This window comes from Lonchura striata, chromosome 4, assembly GCF_046129695.1.
Source record: "Lonchura striata isolate bLonStr1 chromosome 4, bLonStr1.mat, whole genome shotgun sequence".
In the NCBI taxonomy this organism is placed as follows: Eukaryota; Metazoa; Chordata; class Aves; order Passeriformes; family Estrildidae; genus Lonchura; species Lonchura striata.
Genome location: NC_134606.1, coordinates 43,363,780 through 43,386,810, shown reverse-complemented (window position 1 = coordinate 43,386,810; position 23,031 = coordinate 43,363,780). Strand labels below are relative to the sequence as shown.

Here is a 23,031-nt window from a genome sequence, read left to right as displayed (position 1 = left end):
ACAGCCTACTGGGAATATTTTCTTTTCCCGACTGCCTTTCCAAGTCAGGGCTATTTTCTTGATGCAACTTTTGGTCTACCTGATGCCTAAAACTAGCTTCTAAAGGCACTGTCAGTGTTTTCTAATGTACATGCAACTTGACCTAGAATAGTAACACTGAAATTGCATTTTATGTGTGTCAGGAATCATAAAGTGAAATGTATTATGGTCTAATTAGAAAACTCAGGAAGTCTGTGTTGACAACTTTAATATCAAATCTGTGGTCTTACATCCTTACAGTAAATGTTAGATCTGTTTTTGTTACCAATTCAAGATGATTGGTCCTAGGACAGAGGACAAATGAGATTCCTAAAGAAAATACCATGTCATAGCAACACAATAAAAATCTAATATTGAAGAGTTTAATGTGTATGAGTATTGGGACAACGTGATGTACCCCATCACCTCATACATTAAAAAATCCTGAGATTATAACCTTCCAGATGGCATGAGAAGTGTTTTCATAGCATGGCTATATGTTTAAGAAAACATATAGTTCATTTGACTACAGCATTGAATTACTGGCATTTCCAAGCAATACTAGAAGACATACCATGGAGGCAGAAAATAAAAAATAAAAGAATGTGTCACATGGACCAAAGAGGACTATTTGTTATTGATCATCAAAGGGGTATTAACAGGTTCTTCATATGGAAGCTAAGAAAAGACAGACAAACAGAGGGAGTAGTTATGTAAGAGTATTTAACAGCACTTTCATTTTCCAGAGATAAAATTAGAAGTGCCAGACTGTTCAAAATTTGCCTCTGCTTGTCAACTTTCTATGAGGACCACATTTCAGAGGGTCATTTTAATCAAAATGAAAGACACATCCTATTAGAACAGATTTGCTGACAGATTATTAAGATGAATTAGTAGCATATACTTGTCCCAGATGCCTTGTTGATGTCAGTTAGTAGGAGGCATTGGGAGGACTTACAGTCTATGCTTTGCTCTTTAAAAGCAATTTACAATCAAAGTTAGCAATTCAACCTAAGTGAGAAGAGCTTAATCCTAGAGCTGTCACTAGGCATTATTTTCAGATTCCTGACACATCTACATTAAAACAGTTTATATGTAGAAATTAATAGGATCTAGGATATTTCATTATGTAAAACAATGTTTTTACTAGAACAACCACATATTCTCTGTGTGGAGAAAGCAGTGACAGAATTGAACTTCTAAGTTGGGTCCATTTACAAGTTTTTGTAATACCTATTAAAATACTTCTGAGGGACTATTTTTATCTTGGACAGCAGCTGGTGGACCTTTGGTCTGCCTATATAGCGTGTAGGCTTTGATGGTTAGTGCCTGGACCTACTGTCTTGCTCCCTCTCACACCCTAATTCAAATTTATGTTGACACTTTTTTGTCTCAAGACAGTGAATATTATATTGTAATTAACTATAGAAGCTGGAATATTTAACAGGTATTTAATAACAAGTTGCCACTTTCAAATATGATCAGTACTCTGCCATGTTTGAGGAAAGATCTCATTGCTGCATCTCCAATTAGAAGCAAGAAGAAAAAGGCTGTTGAATCTGCCTTATGAAAGCCTCGGGTGTTTTACCTGCTTCATTTTCCCCAAGCACAGACCTTCAGGCTTATTCACTAGAATAGCTATGAGTCAATATTAGAAACTCCTGCATTAGGGGAACATTTCTCTAGGTATGTGTGTCTCTCCAGATAACACAAAACAAGAGCAGATATTTATTTCAGAACACATCAATTCTTGTCCATTTCAGAATTGGCCATGTGATACTTTTTTTCTCTTAGAGAACTAGGGAAAATGAAAGGTCTGTACAGTCAAAACAGAGTTGCTAAAAGTACATATGATGATAAGAGAATGCTTAAAAAAAACCAAAATAAATGAATTAGCTTCTAGGAGTATGTGAAGGAAGAAGATTCTGGGTAGAAGGCATGCTAATACAGTACCATCATCTTTATCCTATGTTTTGTGCAAGATGTCTTTTTGCAGTGGTATTCCTGTAAGCTTATTGGAAATGCTGCTGCATCCCATAGTATTAATACTCACCTTTTCCCTTCAAAGCAGGGCATGAAGGCAAGCTTTAAGAGCACAACTCCCAAGGAAATTGTGGTGCTGCTTGGTCTGGAATGCAGATCTTAAGTTCTCACTGTGGTCCTTACTAGTTCTGTGGAGGTCTGTCTGCACTTGACAGGTGGGGTCCTCCCTTGGAGCATTCTGCTTCCATCTTCCATCCTTTTGCAATGAAGTTGCAGTACGTGTCTTTCTGATTTCTCTTCTAAATATGAAAAGTGGTCTGTCAGGAACTGCTCAGTTGTTTCTGATAACTCCAACCCTATGCTAATCATAACTCTGGCATGGTGTTTCTCCATCTGTGTGGAAGAAAAGAGCATGGGAGGAGGGGGTGGCGGCGGTGGGGAGGATACACTGATGCTACAGCGAGATTTCGTTGGCACACCGTCACACATTGTTACTGTGATTAATGATTCCCCTCAGTGGCTTAGTGTATCCTGATGCAAGAAATAAAAGGAATGGCATGCAGTGTTTACCTTGCCTTTCCCTATCATTACCTGAGAATTTTCTGGCCTTGTTGGGGCTGCACTGACTGTATCTTAGGTAGATTTGTAGCATATTTATTTTCTACAGGCGACAAAGCTTTGTCTTCTCTAGAGATGTACGGGAGATCATGCTTCTTCACACAGAAGTTCTTTAGCGTCTGTTTTTCTGCCTGTTTCCCTCACCGTGGAGGCTCCAATTTTTGTTGGTGCATTGATGATCATCTTTGGAAAAACCCAAGTCTAGTAGAACATAGTAGAAAGATAAAAAAAAGGGTATTAAATTTTCTTATATTGTCTTCTTTCATGGCAAACAGAACTTGATTCTGATGCCTTCTTTACTAAGACTCAACACAGGACCTTTCTGAAGTTAGAGTGAAAAGAAAGTGTACTTTGCACAAAAGAAATTGTGGAGAAAGCAATCAGGGTGGTAGAGTGTTGCTTTTATGGTATTTGTGATGGAATGGAATACAGAGACCAAACATTCGATGATGTGAAAGGCTATGCATGAAGTGCTATTACTGTCACCATGATGACAGAATGCATGTTGAAATTACCTTTACAGGAATAGCAACAAATGATCTCTCTATCTTCCCCTCCTACACATCCAAAGCTCTCCAGGCTGCATTCCTAATCAACGAAAAGCAGGCATCCCACACCCATGCCAAGAGGAATAACCTGAGCATGCAAGCTCTGCTTTGGATTAAATGTTAAAGTCATGTGCCCTATATTGCCAGGTTATAAGAATTGAAAAGGTAACAATAAATTCAGTTAGAATTCTCTATATCTACTCTCATGTCCTGTTACTCAAATTCCAGTGTTGCAAACAAAATTCTCATTAAGTGCTAATGATTATAATCATACAACTCTTTATTGCATATCACTGTCAATAATTACATACACATGTTCTTAAGTTGGAATCTTTCTTTATTAAAAATACATTTCCTTTTAGGGGCTTCAGTCACTTGAATGTGGAGTGAAAATAAATTAGGCTGTAGCAGGCGTTGCAGCTATAGTTACTACTTCTTCCATTATTGCAAGTTATTATAAGCTTGTATGATTGAAACTGCTATAGATAAGCATGCAATAATATTTTCACTGTCACCATGATCACTGGCTGAGATAAGAACTTGATGTTCTATTTTTGTTCTGGATAGAGAAAAACAAGGAGGGGTAAATGGGGGGGAAAGGGCTTCAAGTCTTGCAATGATATGCAAGGAAAAAAAATTTCCAAGCCTAAAGGAGGCCCACACATACGTCAATGATGACACGCAGCTCTCAGAGGATTTAGTGTTAAAGGGACGTCTGCTAATTTTATTTGCAAGAGAGAAGAGAAAGCATGCACATTCAAGATACTTGTTGTATCATTTTTAAATCAAGGCCATCTTTTTCTCGGTGGTAAACGTGAAATGTTTTTAAAGGCCAGACTTAGCATAAAATCTATTGGTTGCTATGGAGACCACTTACCACACAGGACTGCACTCTGTGTTCGACTCTGTGATTTTCTCTATTCAAAGGTTTGCCATTGTCAAAAAACAAATTAGTTTTTCAGTTGTTTATTACAAAGTTTATTATGAGAAAGGTAATAAATAATATGGTATTTTATCCATGTGTGGATAGGTGCCATGTGTGAATTAACCAGGAAGCTATTCCTTGAATTTGCCATTTTAAAATAATTATAGCAAAATTTGCTATTGTTAGGAAATAAAACAGATTTTGATTATTCTGTGTAAATGAACATGAAGCAAAGCAGGTAGTTGGAAGTCTGATCCTAACAAAATTACATGGTAATACAGCTTTTCACACCTACACAGCACTTAGTAACAAAGCACGGAAAGAGAAAGAAAGATTAAGCCCTGCTAGAGTAAAACTTTATACCTGAGGTGCATTACTTCTCTCTTTATGAAAGGAAGGGTAGGTTCAGGACCCTCTGCTCACTGAATTATTCATGCTGTCTTTTGCATCTCAGATCTTTAGGGTTGAAAGTGGTAGAGGTTGTTATTAACAGAAGCACAAATCTAACTAGGTACAGCAGTTCAGTGAAAATCTGTTCAACTGTTTCTCCTGAAGTGTTTGTCTAATTACAGCAAATGCTTTCTGCCAAACTGTCCAGCACACCCACCCCTGAAAAGAACACATTCAGGGAGGATGTGCAAAGTGTTTAATTTGGAATATATTTGGAACTGAGGCTAGTTGACACCTGGGATCTGGGTGGGGGAGACAATTCATAGAAGTAACATGGGAAGCCTTTTATATTACTGAAAGATATTTCAAAGACAAATTGATGTCAGCAAGTTCTTTCTCACCTCTTTTTTTAAATAACATTTTAGTCTACCTTCTGATTACTTGAGGAATGTATGAATAAGTTATGTTCAGCACTTGAGATTTGCTCCTGCCCCCTCCTTGGTGCATTCTGTACCTCAGTGAGCCAAATTCAGAGCTGCTGTAAGAAGTACAGTTTCACTGACTTCAGAGAAATGCTGGTGCTGCTTTTGGTGTGGGGTCTCTCTCCCATTGACAGGCCAATGGCAGGACTCTCACAGAACACAGTAACAGGTCTCAGCTCAGCTTGGAGGCTTCTCTGTGGATTTTTTGTGTTTAACTGTTCATTTGGCTTTTATGTAATGGGTAGATTTTTTTTGTGCAGTGTAGGTTGTTTCTAGTAGGACCACTAGACAAATGAAAGGATATCTGAGACATGGTGGTTTATGATGATCATTTTTAGAAATGCTGAGTTCATAGGTAATGCAGGAAAAATTGCTTAATTGCAAATCTATTTTTTTGCCAAAAATTTGTGTGCATGTAAGTTATTTAGATTTCACTTTCCTAGTCAAATCACTGTTCTGCTAAATACCAACTGTATAGTGTCAAGTCCTTATAATTAACGTGTTGCAAACATGCTATTAAGACAAATTAGATTGAAACACATAAGACAAATGAAAGCATAATTTAATTCAAGCTATTGTCAGTCTCTTCAAGAATTATTATGCAGTTGGCCTCCTCCTGTGCAGCTCTGTTTTAGCAGAGCATGCACTGTTTCGCACTGCATGCAAAGTAACTAAAAAAGAAATGAGTCTTTAAAAAGGAATGCTCTAGTTTAAACAAGCCAGTGGGGGCTACTTAGGCAAAACTAACTGGTGACACTATGTTTATAGTAATAGACAAGGGAATCTGACTCACAAATAGTGCAGAAGAAAATATGTTTAATAAGACTCTACTGACTCTATTATTTATAATAGAAAACTTTTACCCCTTAGAATAAGCTTTTAATTTTTCTTTGTGGTCAGGTTTGTGTCTGAGCTCTCCTTGCCCGTGTTTTTCCTCTGTTTGAGTCTGGCTTCTTCAGAGAACTCAGTAGGGACCCAGTTTTCCTTCTGTGTTCTGCCAGATTGCATTAGGGTGCTATAGACTCTTAATAGCGCAGAATTTTTTTCCCTACTGCATAAAACAGAATAATATTGTCTTTAATCAAAAGTAAATGTACTAGGAAGCTATCCCTATCTGAATCAGCTCTCCTCCTCTACTGCTAATGCAAGATGACAAGGGGCAGAACAGTAGACAAAGCATTGTTTCTAGGACTATGTTTTCAAGTGAATGAGGCATTCCTCAAAGGCACGGTATGTACCACATGAAAGAAGCAATCTTGACATGCACAGAGACCACTCATGATTCCCATACAGAATTGCTAACCTAATAACATGATTTGTATCAGACATAAAGCACAAGAATTTTTCTCATGTTTTTTGAATGCTATCAAAAGTTTTACATGAATATTCACAAATAGGAATCTGCTTCTTGCCACATTTTGCAGTTCTCAGTCTCTCTGCTTAAACCAGGAGAACACTGAAAAAAATTGTGGGCTTGGTTTAATACCATTGACTGTACTCTGGGTGCTACAGAGCATCTATGCTGTTGACAAAATAGTGACTGATGTCTTAGTGAGAGGCAAGTCCTTGTCAAAATGAAAATCAGTGCATAGTTCAATTTGGAAGTTTCATTTAGGTTTTTCTGTGTCTATGCTTACTCATAAATCTTACTGAAGCTCAACATTTTTCCTTAAGAGAAATATAGCAAGGATTTAAACGTGTTTATAGTCCTTCTATTTATAATACTCCTTCTGATCAAGCATTAGTGAAAACTGTGATACCAATTTTAGGCTGGAACTTACCTGTTTCTAGTAGTTAGTTCAGTGCAGAGCTTAGTCATGGACTTTGTACTGGATTCTGTTTCCAACAGATATGAAGAGCAAGCTAACTCTTTACGTTATGCAATGTCTTTATTCAAGAAGAAGTGATGGTTTTTCTTTTAAAGCTAGACTGTCCCAGATCACAGTCCTGATTTGTAAAGTTCAGTAATTTGAGTGAGTTGAAATCAGGGGAGATGCTGTGTGCATGAGTTAAAGGTATTTATAGTAAACAACCATCAAATTATGGCCTAAAATGTAATGATAGCAAATGAGTCTCCCAAGGTTTGTTCTGTTAGTATGGCTTTAATACTTTTATATAGAAAAAGTATTAATGAGAGTGACAAAAAAGTTGAGAAATCAGAGCTAAAAATTTAAAGATGAGGGAAATTCCTTAAGGATTTATTTGAGGGACAAGTAATATCTGAACCTAAATAGTTGAATTGTCTAGCCCAGGCTCAAAATGGCAAATTACAGAAACTATTCTTCAGTTCTTTACCAACTACTGAGTAATCAATTTATTTGATCTAATTGTTGTCTTCTATTTTTTTCTATTTTTTTTCTGTAGTTAAAAAGTAAGCTGGTCTATTAGGATAAACTAGGTAATTTTCTGAGTTTGTAAGACCACAATTCTTACTAAACTATTTGTTTAGTAATTTTGAAATGTAGCTTTGGACAGTTACTTTATTAACAGAGAGTAAAATATTCTTACATGACAGCTCTTCCTTAATCTACTTGTTGTGGTTGGTTAGCAAGGAAGAATAAACTTTAATCTGTCTCTGTATTCAGCCTTGTATCTTTGTGCTGCCATGCAAACATTTTAGTTACATTAGATTTTCAATGCAGTCTTATTTGTTTGACCCGATATTGGGCAAACAAAATGTTGGCATTGCTTGTATGGTGCACCATCCTCCTAGAACAGATGAATCAAAGAAAACCTGCACATAACAAAAATGCCCAAAGTTACAGCAGGAAAACTCCTTACATTTTTTCTTGCCTAGGGTGAGTCTTTCTTAGGAATGATTCTGTTTCCTTTTCTCAGCTCTTTGTCCTATCCTTTGTGTATCAGATTTGAAAGAACAGTGTTTATAGTCAGATTCTTAAGGAATGTGAAGACTCCAGGTTTTAGAATACAACTCCAGGTTGCAACTTTATAATTAATAGCGAGAAATATTGGCGTGTTTTTCTCCTGTGCATAATGTTTATGAATATCCTTACCTTTAAGATCTTTGTCTCTAAGACCTCAGAGGGACATTCATTTTACTTACTACCCACATGTTTTATGGAAAAAACTAACTGATGCTTTTCTGTGAGGAACCTAAGTTGTGTGTGACTCCAACAGAAGATGATGTTAATAATAGAGTAGTGGTAAACATAAATGAATCTACAAAAAAAAAAACCACCAAAAAACCCCCAAAGAAAACCACCAAAACAAAACCAGACAAGAGTGGTATTAGAAAGAAAAGACATTGAAATGACCAGTTATTTCTGTAAGACTTCTGAAAGATTTTTATTATTTTGGGTTGGACTTTGGATATGAATTTATATCCAGACTGCCCTTGGGAACTGCAATTCAGCTATCAAATATCACTGGCATTTAGCCTTAGTTTGGGGAGTAGATAGAAAAAGAGACAAAGCTGCAGTGAGAGAGGATAAAAAAGGAACTGAGCTACGCAGACAAAGTGGCCAGCCCTAATTTATTAAAAACATAAACCCAGCTGTATGTATTTGTGACGCTTCTTGCAATGTTCAGTGTTCTCTATTTCATTACAATTTTGCTGCCTTTTTCTTTACTCACAAAATCCTTTGGGATTTCTGGAGGAATTCTTTCCCCAGACTACAACCCAGTAGTGAGTTCTGGGATACAGAAGTCCCTGAGATAGCAATGTAAGTAAAAATTGGGTAACTTAACTTTTTTGAGAGTGAGTGGGATTTTGTCTTGTCCAGATTAAAAGTGGAAACTCTTTTTCCTGCTTTTACTGTTGCATACACTTCACATCCACGAAGTAGGAAAAGTTTCTCTCTGTCCAGTGGCCTCTATTCCTGTGGAAAAAAAGTGCTAATTTAAAATATTGAACATCCAAATCAAAACAGAAGTAATTTTTAACAGTTTTGAAGAGCAATTGGAGGTAGGGATCGATTGGTTTGTGGTTTTACAGGTTCAAGATGCAATGGTTTCTAGATACCTACAATTCACTTAATAAAGGGAAAAAAACCAAATGTATATAATCAAAAAAATTATTTTAAAATGAAAACAGAAGCAAAACTTTATCATCTGCACTGAAAAAGGTCAGAAAAAAATTAATGAATTCTGTGAGCTATAATTATTGACATTTATTTCTTTTACTTGAGAATAATTGTAAATCATTGATCTGAGTTCATGTAGTCTCTGACCTCACAATGCCACAAAAAGGATGATGGGTTTAGTTAGATACATTTGCATCACAAGGGGCATGGAAAGTACAGAAGAAGGAAGTATTGAATTAATATTAAAATATTTACATTAAAAATTTACATACATCTGTGTTTAAACCATGGCTACTTGAGAAAGACTATGCTGAACTGGCTGGTGCTCTGATGCACCAGTACTGAACTGTGCACTGGACCTGCTAAGACAGAGGTGTGTGTGAGTACTGTGCAGATCCCAGAACACTGTACAGTTCAAGCATATCTTCTGTCTATTTAAGGTAGAAGATTTTTTCATTTGTATGTCTTGGATTCCTTTTTCTGTCAAATGACAGTACTTATTTTAGTTGTTATCAGATTTCTAAGTAGCTCACAGATAAGAATAACTTTTCCCTAACTGAGAAATGTGTAGGTTTATAGGCTCTGTTTTGTGTCATTACACATTTAAAAATCATTTGAATTTTCTAATGAATATGAAAATGAAAAGATGGATTATTTCAGGAAGCTATGTCAGTATTGTTGTTAACATCTACTACCTTCTTTGTGCCAATGCCTTTGCAAGTTTAATACTGCGTGACCTTGAAACTTGCAGGCTAAAGAGTACTGCTGTTTGCAGTAGAGGAGACCTTACTCTTGCAAGCACTGTCTGGCACCAAAGTAAATGAGATATAATTGCTTAAAATAGTTCTAAAAGAATAAAAATAACATTAATTTTCCTCTGTGACCGACAAGACAGACATAACTATTCTACAGGGGTTCTCCCTCCTCTTCCTCTTATGTCTTTTTGTTTTGGGGCAGTTCTCTGTCCACTGAAGTAAGTGATGCTTTCCAGAAATCACGACACACTGATTAATTCCTCAGTTGAGGCGCAGCCTGCTGATTTGTAATGCTGTCTATTCATACTCATTTCAAATGACTGTTAAATCAGAGCACTGAACACCCACATCTCTGCCGTGTTCCTTCAGCAATGTTTAACAAATTGGTTCCCCAGAATTCACTGTTCCCTTTCCTGAAGAACTGCTGCTCCAGTGAGCACAAAGTCAGTCCTGTGCCACAGCAATGGTGGCATTCAGCTCAGCAAAGTCTGTTTAGATTTGAGTATTGTAGTGTCCCCAGCTCAAATGACAATTAGCCACCTCTACTTGCCAAAGTTGTCATCACTTTTTTCTACAACTGAGCAAGGCTCTGCATACGAACATGCACATGTCCATGGTATTGCACATGTCTTCATTTAAAAACAAATTTGATGGTGGAGGAATATTTCTTCCCAATGGCATTGTGGCTCTCTTAGAAACTGTATCTAAACTTCCATGCCAAAAATCTTCAATAATTGTACAAATGATGCCTTGCTGGTGATCTTGATTTTATTGTCTCAGAAGATATAATCATACAACCAGACCTTAAAATAGCATATCTAGCTCTAGTAGGAGACAGTAACAGTAACTGTAATTGGTGTACTGCTACATAAAATTGCATATTTGAGTGCTGTGAAGTTTGAACTAATTATTGTGTGTGTAAGTATAGGTACAACTTGTAGCCCATAGTAATTTTGTTTGCTGCCCGGAACACATTTCTGGCTGGAGATTCCATATTCTTTCACAGAATAACCACTTTCTCTTTAAGCTGATAGAGCTGGGGAAGGGGGAAGCAGCCTCTGAGTGCAACAAGAAAAATTTAGCCTCTGCAAAAAGTGCTGGATTCTACTAGACAGTGTAATTAATGAAAATATTTAGACAAAAGAGCCTATGGAACTCTTTAAAGCACAAAAAGGAACATTTATCTGCATTATGTCTCTTGCTGCAGTTCACATTTTCAGCTGGCTCTGTGTCAATAGTAGCTTATGATTCTGTTAGTTTTACAGAGAGAGAAATCATACCTAGATGATGGATGTCACTTGTGGATTTCTTGTTTTTTTCCCATGAAGTCAGTCTGCAGTGTATTAGCAGGTTATTCTCCTATAACATTGCAAGATGCCTGGCAAATGTAACAAAAGTAGTTGGTAAATAGGTGCATATTCCATTTACAAACAGTTCTCAGTAGTTCAGTATTCTTATGGCTTCTGCTTATTGCAGAAAATTGAGGTGGACAAGTGGATAGCATGAACTCTGGGGAAAAAAAACAAAACCAAACTCACCTGCCTGACTTTAATGACTGAGGCACAGTGAGATATCTAAGACTGGTAACTCCAAGAGTAGTAGATCATACTCTTGTGTCAGGGAACGGTTTTTTTTGATTCAAGAAATGAGTTTTAAAGGGGAGGTGTTTGGTATTTTATGCTTCAATGAGTTGGTGTTTCATAGAGATACCTGAACTAAAGAGATAAACTTCGTAAACACTTGATGCAAATTGACTCTTCTCTATTCACCTTTCCATATAATGCCCCTCTGCCAGAGTTTTTGTTGAACAGAGAAACCTGAAATTGAATTATACCAAAGCACACGCTTTCTGTGTCAGTCACGTTTCAGTAACGTAAATTCAGATAGATAACTTGTGAAAGATCAGATGGAGAAGAGTTTGTGTACTGTGGGTGTTGCACCAAGCTACATGGTGGTGTTCACCTCATCTGGGCCTGCTTGGCCTCTTGGGTTTACAGTTATGGAGTCTTCAGTTGCTGAGTGTCACAGCAAAGAGACTGCTTGTAGGCTAGCAACATGAAGGAAGAGTTTGTGCTGGTTTGTAAAGTGCTCTGAAAATGTCTCCAAATTTAAGTGTCTAATTGCATGTTCTTGTTCAGTGTGATTTTTTTTAAGAGTCTTTGTTTTCATATGTTTCAGCACAACTGTGAGAATATTCTAGTTGCAGGGACTTCTGCAAAGGATTAAACAAAATAACAACTTCACTGTGTCATAGGGGCTTGTTTCAAAGTACAAACCACTTTTTTTCTGGACATTACTTATCTTCCTTGTCTGAATTCTGGGTACTTGGACTTATTCCTGTAAGTTTTAGTTTGTGCTGTTTTCTACTGATTTTTCTTCTCATGGAGTGAGCTGGTCAACTTAAGGAAGGTAGAAGGTCTTTGTATATAATTTTTGCATGATCTCTACATACACAACCTCTACAGAACACAGCTGGGCAACTATTGTGTACTTTGACAGCATGCACTGAGAAAGTTGGAGTCTCTCTCTTCAGTTTTGATGGTGTTTCTCAGATTTTAGCTTCTTGCAGCAATGATTGCCTTCACTGCTGATTCATATGGAGATGCAGTAGTCTGTTTTGCAATGCTGACTTGAAATTGTAACTGTAATACACACACAATTTCCTGTAAGAAAAATAAATATTTGTCCTTATTTCCAGGCACTATTAAAAAAAAATCAGTGTAAATCTCTGTAAAGCCATAAGATTTATTAAAGAGAGCAGCTTTGTTCAAAATAGCAAAAGTGCATCTCCATTAGTTCTACTATATGTTGTTCTCAAGTATGACTTTGTTTTCCACCTGAGAAAAGTCCTAAACTTAAGCATGTTTATTATGGTTTGTTAGTATTGGAGGTATTTATGTTCATATCGCAGAACTCAAAACTGACTGCGAATTAACTGTAAATTATGACAAATCTTAAGTATAGACCAACATACAGACTCTGAGGATAAAGGTGTATTAATCATCTTAAAAGTGGTTGAAGCTCAGATGATTTCCTATTTAACTTGCTTAGGTCTTGAGAATGATAAAATCTTAAAAATTTCTGGAGTCCTGGAATCACTTCAGCCAATCTGTCAATATGCGATAGAAACTGTTTTACTTAGGTATTGAACTTTCCCTTGGCCCTTTTCAACACGTGTCATAGGAAAGGAGCTGAACTGTCACCTGGTGTGTGCATATCTCAAAATCACAGAATATCCTGAGTTGGAAGGGAACCTTCAAGATCATTAAATCCAGCTCCTGGCTCTGCACAGGACACCCCAGGAGTCACACCATGGGCCCAAGAGCATTGTCCAAGAGCTTCTTGAGCTCTGTCAGGCTTGGTGCTGTGACCACTTCCCTGGGGAGATGTTCCAGTGCCCAACCACCCTCTGGGTGAAGAACCTTTTCCTGATATCCAACCTAAACTGCCCCTGGCACAGCTTCAGGTCCTGTCACTGGTCCCCACAGAGAAGAGATTGGTGCCTGCCCCTGTTACTCCCCTCACCAGGAATTGTGACTGCAGTGAGGTCTCAGTCTCCTCTCCTCCAGGCTGAGCACACCAAGTGACCTCAGCCACTCACACAGCTTCCCCTCAAGGCTCTTCTCCATCCTTATTGTCCCACTCTGGACACTCTCTGACAGCTCAGTGTCTTTCTTATATTGTGTCACCCAGAGCTGCCCCCAGCACTGGAGGTGAGGCCGCCCCAGTGCAGAGCAGAGCAGGACAATCCCTCCCTTGCCCAGCTGTGCCTGATGTCCCCAGGGCAGGGTTGGCTCTCCTGGCTGCCAGGGCACAATGACTCACATTCAATGCCATGGCCCAGGACCCCCAGCTCCCTTTCTGCAGCGCTGCTCCCCAGCCTCTCGTGCCCCAGTCTGTGTGTACACTCGGGGTTGCCCCATTCCAGTTCACTATGAGGGAGCTTTAACATTTTCCAATTATCATTTCTTACTAATATTGTTTTTCCCTCTTTTTCAATGATAATCCTTAGTTTCTAGTGCACCCGCTGCATAGAGTTGCAGGTAAATTTATGGATTTACTTTTGTTTCCATGCTGAATCAGATTGAATCTTCTGGAGTGTAGCCAAAAGACACCTGCAAACATTTTTACTATCTGATCTTCTTAGTCCCTCTGTTGTTGTGACAGTTTGTCTCCTATGGTATCCAGATTTTTTCACTTGTGATGATAAAGAACTTCAGCTCCAGCTCAGATTCCAGCTGGTTCCTCTTGTCAGGTTCATAACATAGGCAATGCACTTAACCCAGTTATTCAACTATTACATTTGAAAACAGTTTTGCTGAATGAAATAACAGCAGTGCTTCAAGCCTCAATTAGGCCACTGTATTGTATTGTTTCTGCTATCAGACTGGTTCCTAGCAGGCTGTCTTGGGCCAGCCTCACCATGTCTTTTGTCTTTTATATTAAATCTAGGACATGGTGTCATGTCTAGGACACCTTGTCATAGCTAGACTTTACTGGATTTAAGATGCCTATGTCTTGGTGGTTACAGAGAAATGTGACCAGGGAGAAGAATGTGGATTTTGGTAGCAATCTCCATTGTTAAATAAGGCAGACAGCAGCTGCTGGTCAAGGGTTTTGTGTCATAGCTGATGGGTATTTTCAGGATCTGCTATCAAGTGTGGCTTAATCATTGGACCAGGTAATTTGTTTGAAATTGTAAACTATAGCTTTCAGCAACTTGATCCATGTAAATGATAAAGTTCAGGCCTGGGTTTTGTTGTGAAACTTGCCCCTTATTTGTCTGGCTTTCTTCTTGGATATTGCAAACTGGAAAAATTGTTTCTGTCAGTTATTACCTTTGCATTTATGATATGTAAGGATATAGCCTCAGTGAAATGGGAGAAGCTATTTATTATTGTAACGAGCCTGATATTGTGCTAAATTCCTCTTGAACAGACTAATTGTATCCATGTTCATTTTCTCAAAGGGATGAGAATTATATGTGGGATTAGAAGGGTTCAGGGAAATTTTCCAAAGTCAGTCCTTGTCATTTGATGCTGTATAGGGATAAACTTTGTATGTTCTTGTAAAATGTTATACTGTTGAAGTAACTGGGACTTGTTTAATCTCCTGGCCTTTCCAGTGTAAATGTTTTAGTATTTCATGTGTTCCTGTGATTTCTGGGTTTCGAAAAGAGCTATCTATTGAATCCTATTTTGGCTATCATCAAGAAGCAAAAGCTAAAGGCTTGCCCATTCATCTTTACCGCTCTAAAATTTCTACTGGAAGGTCCTAGAAGATTGATACACTGATAAGGCTTCCTTTGCTTCATTCTACCTGAGACCTTATCTCTGCCATCAACAGGTTTAGAATCTTGTCTCTGACAATTATGTCACTGGCTCCTACCTTGTTATGACTGAAGAGGTTTTCTTGTGTTTATAAGAATCCACAAGATTAATGTAGATGAAACAGGAGAAAATATTGCATTGGGAGGGTCCTCTGAAAGTGTCTAGTCATGGGACAGCTTTGCAAAAAATTATACTAAACACAGAAGTCTGAAAAGGGTGTGTGAAAACACCTTATGGTAACAGTAAATGTTAAAAAGCAAAATAAAATAACCCCTGTGTGTATGCATGCACATCTACATGTATAATCATCTGAATTCCTCCTCTCCAAAGTGAGCAATTTTGATGATCAAACAGATTTTCTCTTACCCACATGTTTGCTGCTTGCACAGCCCTGATTATAATTAGTCCCTTATGCAAATGGCATATGGAGCCTTGGGAGGAGAAGTGTCTTGGAAACAGGAAGAAAGTTTCTTGAGAAAATACCAGGAGATGAAGAGAGGTGTCCAGACTCTTGGACATAACAGATATTTGCACTGCTGGCAGAGCTTACACACCTCCTATGCCATGTGGATCCATTTGTTTATGCCCGTGCCTGCATCTGTCCCAGACATGCACCTCTCATTCAGAGAAAAAAGGGTCACAGGTTCCCCTCTCAACCCCACCCTGTATTTGCTCTCCCTCTTCAAGGCAAACAAACCAAGCCAATGCAGCCTCAAGGAGGAAAGCAGATTGGTAGGGACCCATGAAAGTCTCTGCTCAGCCCCCTGCTCAAAGCAGGGTGACCTCAAAATGGCACAGGACCTTTTCCCATGAAGTTTTGAGCATCTCCAGAGATGGATTTTCTGCAGCCTCCCTTGCAACAGCCTGACTCAGGGCTTATCTACTCTCTTTGGAAAACCTTTTTTCCCCAATTCCCAGACCAGTCAGTAGGACTTTGAACTGTTGGCCAATAGCCTTTGAGCCCAATGGTTCAGACAGCTTTTCAGACACCTTGGGCACTTCCTTGGCTCTCATCAGCAAAGATGATGGTTGTCATCATCAGAATTTCTGGCAGTGTTTCCTCAAAGTGCTTTAGTGGTACCACCTTTTTCTCTGTAGTGTTTAAATTTAGTACAATGTTCACAGGGATTTCTGGGAAGGGCTTTCTAATACACTGGATTCTACTTAGACCAGAATCCTGATTATGGGTTCACCTTGCCAATAAGATGATTATAATCAATTGTTGTCCTTTACTTTACAGTTCCGATGGTAGATGAAAGAAAATAATAATGTTTATTTAGGAGACTCAATGCAATTGTAAAGCTTGGAGAGATGACTGAACAGACAATAAATGAAAATTATGCCTCTATTTGACTCACATTAGCACCCCGATTCCTTTTTATAGCACAGAGCTGTTTATGGGAGCCACTTGCACTTACTGTTTCTTAGTCATAATCAAGGAGCAGTTTTTAACATTTTGCTAGGTTATGTTCTCTAGTTTTGGAAAACCATATGTCCTTTTGGCATGGCCAGATACTGCTATTACTTTCTAAAAGTAAACAGGATCAGTTTACTGTTATACTAGCTTGAGGCTAACCCCTGATGCAGGAGTGAGGTATAATGGATGAAGTATAATACCTTGCACTGATATAATACCTTGCACTGTGTCCCTGACCTCAGGTCCCATTATGAATTGGTGCAGGTCTCTAAGGATGAATTCCTTGTTTGATAACCTGCTTGAGCAGGATCCAATTGTTCCTGAGGAGCAGCTGCCACTCTTTACACTGGATAATGCCTCACTCCATTCTGACCCTGCTGTCTCCTGTGTGGGAGAAGCTGGCTGGGCCAGTGCCTGTGAATCTTTCATGGAACCTTTACTTTTCTTGTACAGATTCTGGGATGTCCCCTGCCTCAGTAGTTCTGTTGGTGTTTTCCAGTTTGAGAGGCTTTCAATGATATGTTTGTTCAGTGACAGTTCCCAGTATATTCCATTGGGTATATGCATAATTTTGTATAAAGCATTTCAGCCTAGGAAAATTGTTTAATCTCTGGAACTATTGTAGACTTCCTTCTTGCTGCTGTTTGTTTATTTGTGGGTTTTGTTTGGGTTTTTTTTCTTTTTTTTTTTTTTTTTTTTTTTTTTTTGTTACTGTTGTTGGTTGTTTGACCTGTTTTAACAAGACAATCTGCAGGGAGATTCTTGTTTGATGGCTAATTATTTGTTTGCTAATGATATTTTAATTTTGTTTCATCTATTAATTCCCTCCTGGTTAAGATTTCAAAGCTTCATCTACTAGGATCTTCTAGAAACCCTACTATCTCTTAATTACAGTTTATCTTCAAATCCCTACAAAACAGCTGGAATCAAACTTCTCTTGAATGTCCTGGTGTTTTGGAGCTTTTTTTTGAGTTAAGGTAGATGTATTGATAGTTATTCCTGGATCAACTTATGATTTGAAAAGTTGGCTTCAAAACATATGTGAAACGTACCCTCACAGTTAACTGCAGAGGCAAAATAACTCACTATACCTTCACTAGGATATAATTTAGTCTTTTGTGCTCAATATAACAATTTCACTTGCACTCTTTTTAGAGTCACCAAAGAAAGTAATTTATTTCTGTTAGATTTGGTGTTTTAGTGGGAGTGGAACCTTTCATACTCTTGTGTCTTGGCTAACATTATCGTATTCTCTCTCTTTTTTCCTCATTTACATCTTTATTAGATGGCATATGAATTTACTTAACTGCATTCTACGAATACGAGTAGTTGCATATCATGCATGGCCATCACTTGTAAGTAGAGCCTTTCTCTAGGGAAGCCTAAAGATGCTTTTAAAGAAACCCAACCAAAACTAGGGCTTTTTTTCACATGCCAGGTTAATTTAGGTTGATGTTGCTGTCTCAGGCTGTCATACACAGACATATTCATGTTGTGGAAGGCTTTCTTGGTTCCAGACAGTTTATTGCTGTAAAGGCACTTTATTTTCTGTAAGCAATCACTGTCTCATTATTCTTATACAGATCTGTAGAGTCAGGAGTAAAGTATCTCTTTCAGGAACTTAGGGATTAATACAGGCAATTCTCTCAGAAATTGCTCTTTATTAAAGAGTGATGTGGCTAGCTCCAGAAGAATCAGAAAAAAAATATCTTTCCTTCATAGAAAATGCTATTTTTATTTAAATCTGATTTGATTTTATAAATTTTTGGTTTCTGTTCTGGAATAAACATTTCTGGAAATAAACCATGAGAAAATTTCCTTCAAGCAAGGTTTTGCCACTACTTTCTTCTCAATTTTTAAAAAGGTTTATATAGGCTTTTATACCTTACTCATCACCCTAGCTTCTCTGAATGCTTTCCAGAGGATGCCAAGTGTTGTGCATAATATCTGACATATGTGGTTTGTTATCTTTCTGATTCTCTTCCCAGAAGGAAAATTGTAAGTGCAGCAGTGTGTTTACTTTTGAAGGACTTTGGGGATGGGAGATAGTTTGTCTAGCCTTTGGTTGAAATTCCTGCTACCTTTTTGACCCTTCAGCAAATCTTTCTGAAGTACCAAGCAGTCAGTGGCTGCTACCTTCTGCTGTTAATTCTAGGAACAGGCAGAAGGCAGTAACATTTCAATATTTATTCATGTTCCTTTAAGGAGCCTTAAATGACAACTGACTTCTCTGTTAATGGAGGAACAGTAAAAGAAACAGTGAGCTGACAAAAGTCCAACTTTCTGATCTTAAATAGTTCACCTTAAAGTACTTACTGTTTATATGAACTCCTAGTTTCTACTAACAGTCATATTGTACAACTGATGCAAGACCTGACTTACTTCCATTGTATGTGGAGGGGATATAGTTGAAGTGTAGGAGAGCCATGGCTCAGGTGAGCCACTGACAGGACAAATTCCACAAGCACATGTTTCACTTGCATTGCTCACACTTTTTGGTAGTAAGACAATTCAACTTACCAGTATCAAACCCATGCATTCTAAATGATTTCTTGTAATTTTAAGATTAAGTCATTGTTTTCAGTAATGGTCGGTGTAGATGCAAGCAGCTGTGTCTTTTAGCATGGTTAATACTCAGCTATACCTGTTCTGGCATGGCAATAGCATTTCTTGTTGATAATAATCTTTCCCTTCCTTCCCACAAAAAACTGTCACCAATAGCATGGACTCCACCTTTCAGAAAAGTTGGAACAAAAGTGAGACTCAGACGGACCAAAGGTTAGCAAGTAATTGCTTACTCTCTTTTTAGATTTTTCTCTGGCGTTTATGTACATGCTAACTTTAAAACCAGTTAATATTCTTACACAGCTCTTGAATCCTTTTGTCTTTCACAGTGTTACTCTCTTTGCTTTCACTATTTCACCATTTCACTATGGTTTGGTGCACAGCCAGGCTTTGGAATCCAAGAGGGCCATTTTACAAACTATTAAACTGAGAATTAATATGTTTTTTGTAAAACCACATGCATTTCTCCGCTTTTCATTTTGTTTCCAAAATTAGTCTTGCAAATGGAGCATTGGGACTGTAATTGCTGAGATTTCTTCCTCCGCACCTCCTCCAAGGGTTGAAGATGAATCATTGGAATCCTGGAGGAGCTTGGGGCCTGGCAAACCTAGTGATTCAAAGTGAAGCCTTCAAAGACATTGCCAGTATTTTTTAAGCCCTGCTGTCTGACACAGCTCTGGGTTGTTTTCTAGAGGGTTAAGCTGCTTAACTGGTCTCTGAATTGTGACAGCTGACCAGGCGTTTTGGCCTGATCATGGGGTGGGAGTCTGGCAGTGAAAAGGGGAGGAAGAGAGAAGATGAACCCAGTGAACAAGAAGAGGTTGCATTTTCTGTAGGTGGAGATGTTGCATGGGAATCAGGGATTAGAGGGCACTACGGAGACATGGGGTTCTAAAGTCAGGTGAAAAGGTATTTCTGGAGAGTAAGGGTGGTCATAGGATGGCAGTGTTGATAAGAAAAGGGAAGAAGAAATAGTTTGCACAATAAGGAGGAGGAAAATAGAGGTGACAGTCTCAGGTATAGGTAGCATGTCATGCTGAAATGTGGAAAGTTAGATGCCAAATCTGCCTTCCAATTATTAGTTTACTAGAGAAAGGCAATTGTGATTAATTCCTGCTATAAGCATGGAAGTGTTTTTGTAATAGTAGCAGTGTATATATGGATCTGGATTTATTTTATTGGTGGGATTTCAGTTTAATCGCATTAATATTCTAAGAAGGTCATTCTGGTGATTACTACTTCTGTATGAAATTCCCTTTAGTCTTCACAGTGTCTTCTATCATGAGACTCTCTGGAAGGACCTGAGGGACTGAGTGGATAATCTATTAATTCAGATAAACACTTATTATGTCTATCTCTTCAGGAATGAGAGAGTAGTTTTGGCCCCAACACATCCTCACTGGATTTGTTTCACATACACACTATTGTGAAACATTCTAATTATTTATCTCATGGTTGAATTTTATGTCCTTTCTATTAAAGTTATTCTGCAAGTGATGCAGTCCACTGGATTAAGGGATTGAGAGTGCTGAATAGGATTTGTTACAACATACTGTCAGAAAGGAAGAATTTCTTGATTTAAAGCTGATAATCAGATGAGCTCAAAAAAGAAAAATAGTCCTGGATTCCTCTTTTTAGTACTGTATGCTTTTTACTTACCTGGCTGTGTGCATGTAGAGCTCTTTTCAAAACAGGCACTTTTTTCTTTAAGGGTTTCATCTGACTGATTTGTAGCACGTAGTACCCTACTGACAATTGATATCATACAGAAGGTTGACAGACCAGGTTTTAAATTAAGATGAGAACAAGAAGGGATCGCAGAAAAGAAAGAAGAACTGTTGAAAAAAAAAGGCAAGAACCAGAAGTTAAGATCACACAGTCATTTGGGATTTCAGTCACCTTGAGTTACAAAATGTTCTTTTATTCATACTGTTTTAATTGGAGTGTTAAACAGTTCAACAAGAACAGTTCATGCATAAGTCTTTTGAAAGAAATTAATTATGAAAGGACATATATTGAAAGAGCTTGTAGTGAGAATGCAAAAAAAACTTTATGAATATGGGACTATGGGAAGCATTGTGAGACATGTAATTTACCACCACACTGTCTAGGCAGTGGATTTCCCGTTTTTTTGTTTGGTTTTTTTTTTTTTTTTTTTCCACTTTTAACCTTCTTGTATTATGCATTCTCCTTAGACCTCACCTTTCAGCTTTCTTTGTGCAATTTCAGGCTTTGGTTCCTGCACCCAACTGGGCTTGTTTGCCACCACTAAAAAAATGTTTTCAGATCAGTTAATTAATTTCTGATATTTGTATCCTAATGCAACTAATGTATATTGCATTGAAAGGACTTAACACATTGGCCCTGAGGCTTGGAATTCTTCTATGTGCCAGCACTTGTGGGAATCACTGCTCATTTCTTCACTGTGCTATATGCCAGCAATACTAACATAATTCACCTGGGTGGGGTTTTTGACAGGAATGCTGTTTCTTGCATGTCAGTAGAATTTACAAGTTAAAATCTGTGTTTCAAACAAACAAATCTTGTGCATATTATATCCACTTTTTATTACTTTATCCTTCCATTATGGTTCTATGTTTATAAATTCCAGGTCTTCCTAATTTTTCTATAGACTTTCCACCTGAAAAGTTCTGATCTCCATCTTTCTCTTGTATTTTCACAGTTGGCATACTTGGATCATTGCTTGTTTCTTGTATGCACAATTATTTGAGGTTCTGAAATATTTCTCATTGTTTACCTCAGGTGAGTTGATGCCAACCCATGATGTAATGTCATTACAGAAGAGCTTTGCAAAGGGAAAGTTTTGTGTTTCCCTTGGTGAATGAGCTCTGATTTTCATAGCCAAGGAAGTTCTGCATTTGAAAACTACAAGTGTCCTACCCCTAAGCCAATTAGATTTACCTTATATTTGGATGGTTTCAGCTGCCTATGGACCTTGACACCTAAATTTCACCCAAAAAAACACAAACAGAAAGCAAATGTGCAAAAGTTTATCTGAGCAGACTGGAAATCTCTGTTAAGAGAGAGCATGGTTAGACACAGGCAAATAAATCCCGGGTGTAATTTCACTGACTCAGATGCACTTGCATCAGAGGTTAATTTAAGTATATTTTGCTTCCTTTAAAAAGCAATATGAGGAGAGAAATGAGCCCGTTAAGAGCTTCACAAATAGTTAGGTTCAAAAAATGGCCAAGATCTACACAACTGAGGTAGCAGGGAGATGAGGGAATGGGGCATTAAGTAAGAATATTAACTGCATTTTCTTTGCACTGGGATAATTTTACAAGTGTGACCTTAAAAAAAAATCTCTTATTAACATTTGTATAATTTTCCTTCCTTCTGGCCAAAACACAGGATCTTTGACCATTTGTAATGTTATGCTACCATGTACAGCTAACATTTAACAGTACCTAGTTGTTTGATGCTGACTAGTGTGTATTCTCAGCTACCATGCTTTTAGCAAGCATGAGAGATGCAAGTGCAAAACAGAGAACATTTCACAAGAGATTGGATTAATGGGCATGATTTTATAGAGGATCTTTTTATTTTCTTAAATGCTTTTCTGTAATAACCTGAAAATAAGACTAAGCGCACTTCTACTACCCTGAGCAATGAATGTATCATTTTTTCTTAAGGTGATGACCCTGATACTAGTGAAGAAAGGAACTTAAATCATGCAAGACCCTGCTGTTAATACAGCTTTTTCTTTTTCCTTGTATAAGTTTCACCAAACATGTTACATGTTCTTGGCTGGATAAAATGGTGGGGTTCTGTAACAGTGTTATAAATTGCCCAGCTTACACCATGGAACATTTTCATTCCACACACCAGAGTGAGTGTGACGTCTATGATCTGTTTAAGGTATTCCATGTTCACACAGGTACTGAGAGATGGTGATCTTTTACTCCCTACGTGTCCTGGTAATAGCACCTAGGG

The 23,031-nt window shown here is 37.9% G+C and overlaps 1 long non-coding RNA gene across 1 annotated transcript; it reads right to left on the bottom strand.

Moving 5' to 3' along the window:
• Positions 1-1,927: 1,927 nt before the first annotated feature.
• Positions 1,928-6,782, bottom strand: LOC110470518 (uncharacterized). Its single transcript, XR_002465431.3, has 3 exons — positions 6,746-6,782; positions 2,593-2,820; positions 1,928-2,300 (listed from the first exon to the last, which is right to left on the bottom strand). It is a non-coding gene; the product is annotated as an uncharacterized LOC110470518 (long non-coding RNA).
• Positions 6,783-23,031: the final 16,249 nt, after the last annotated feature.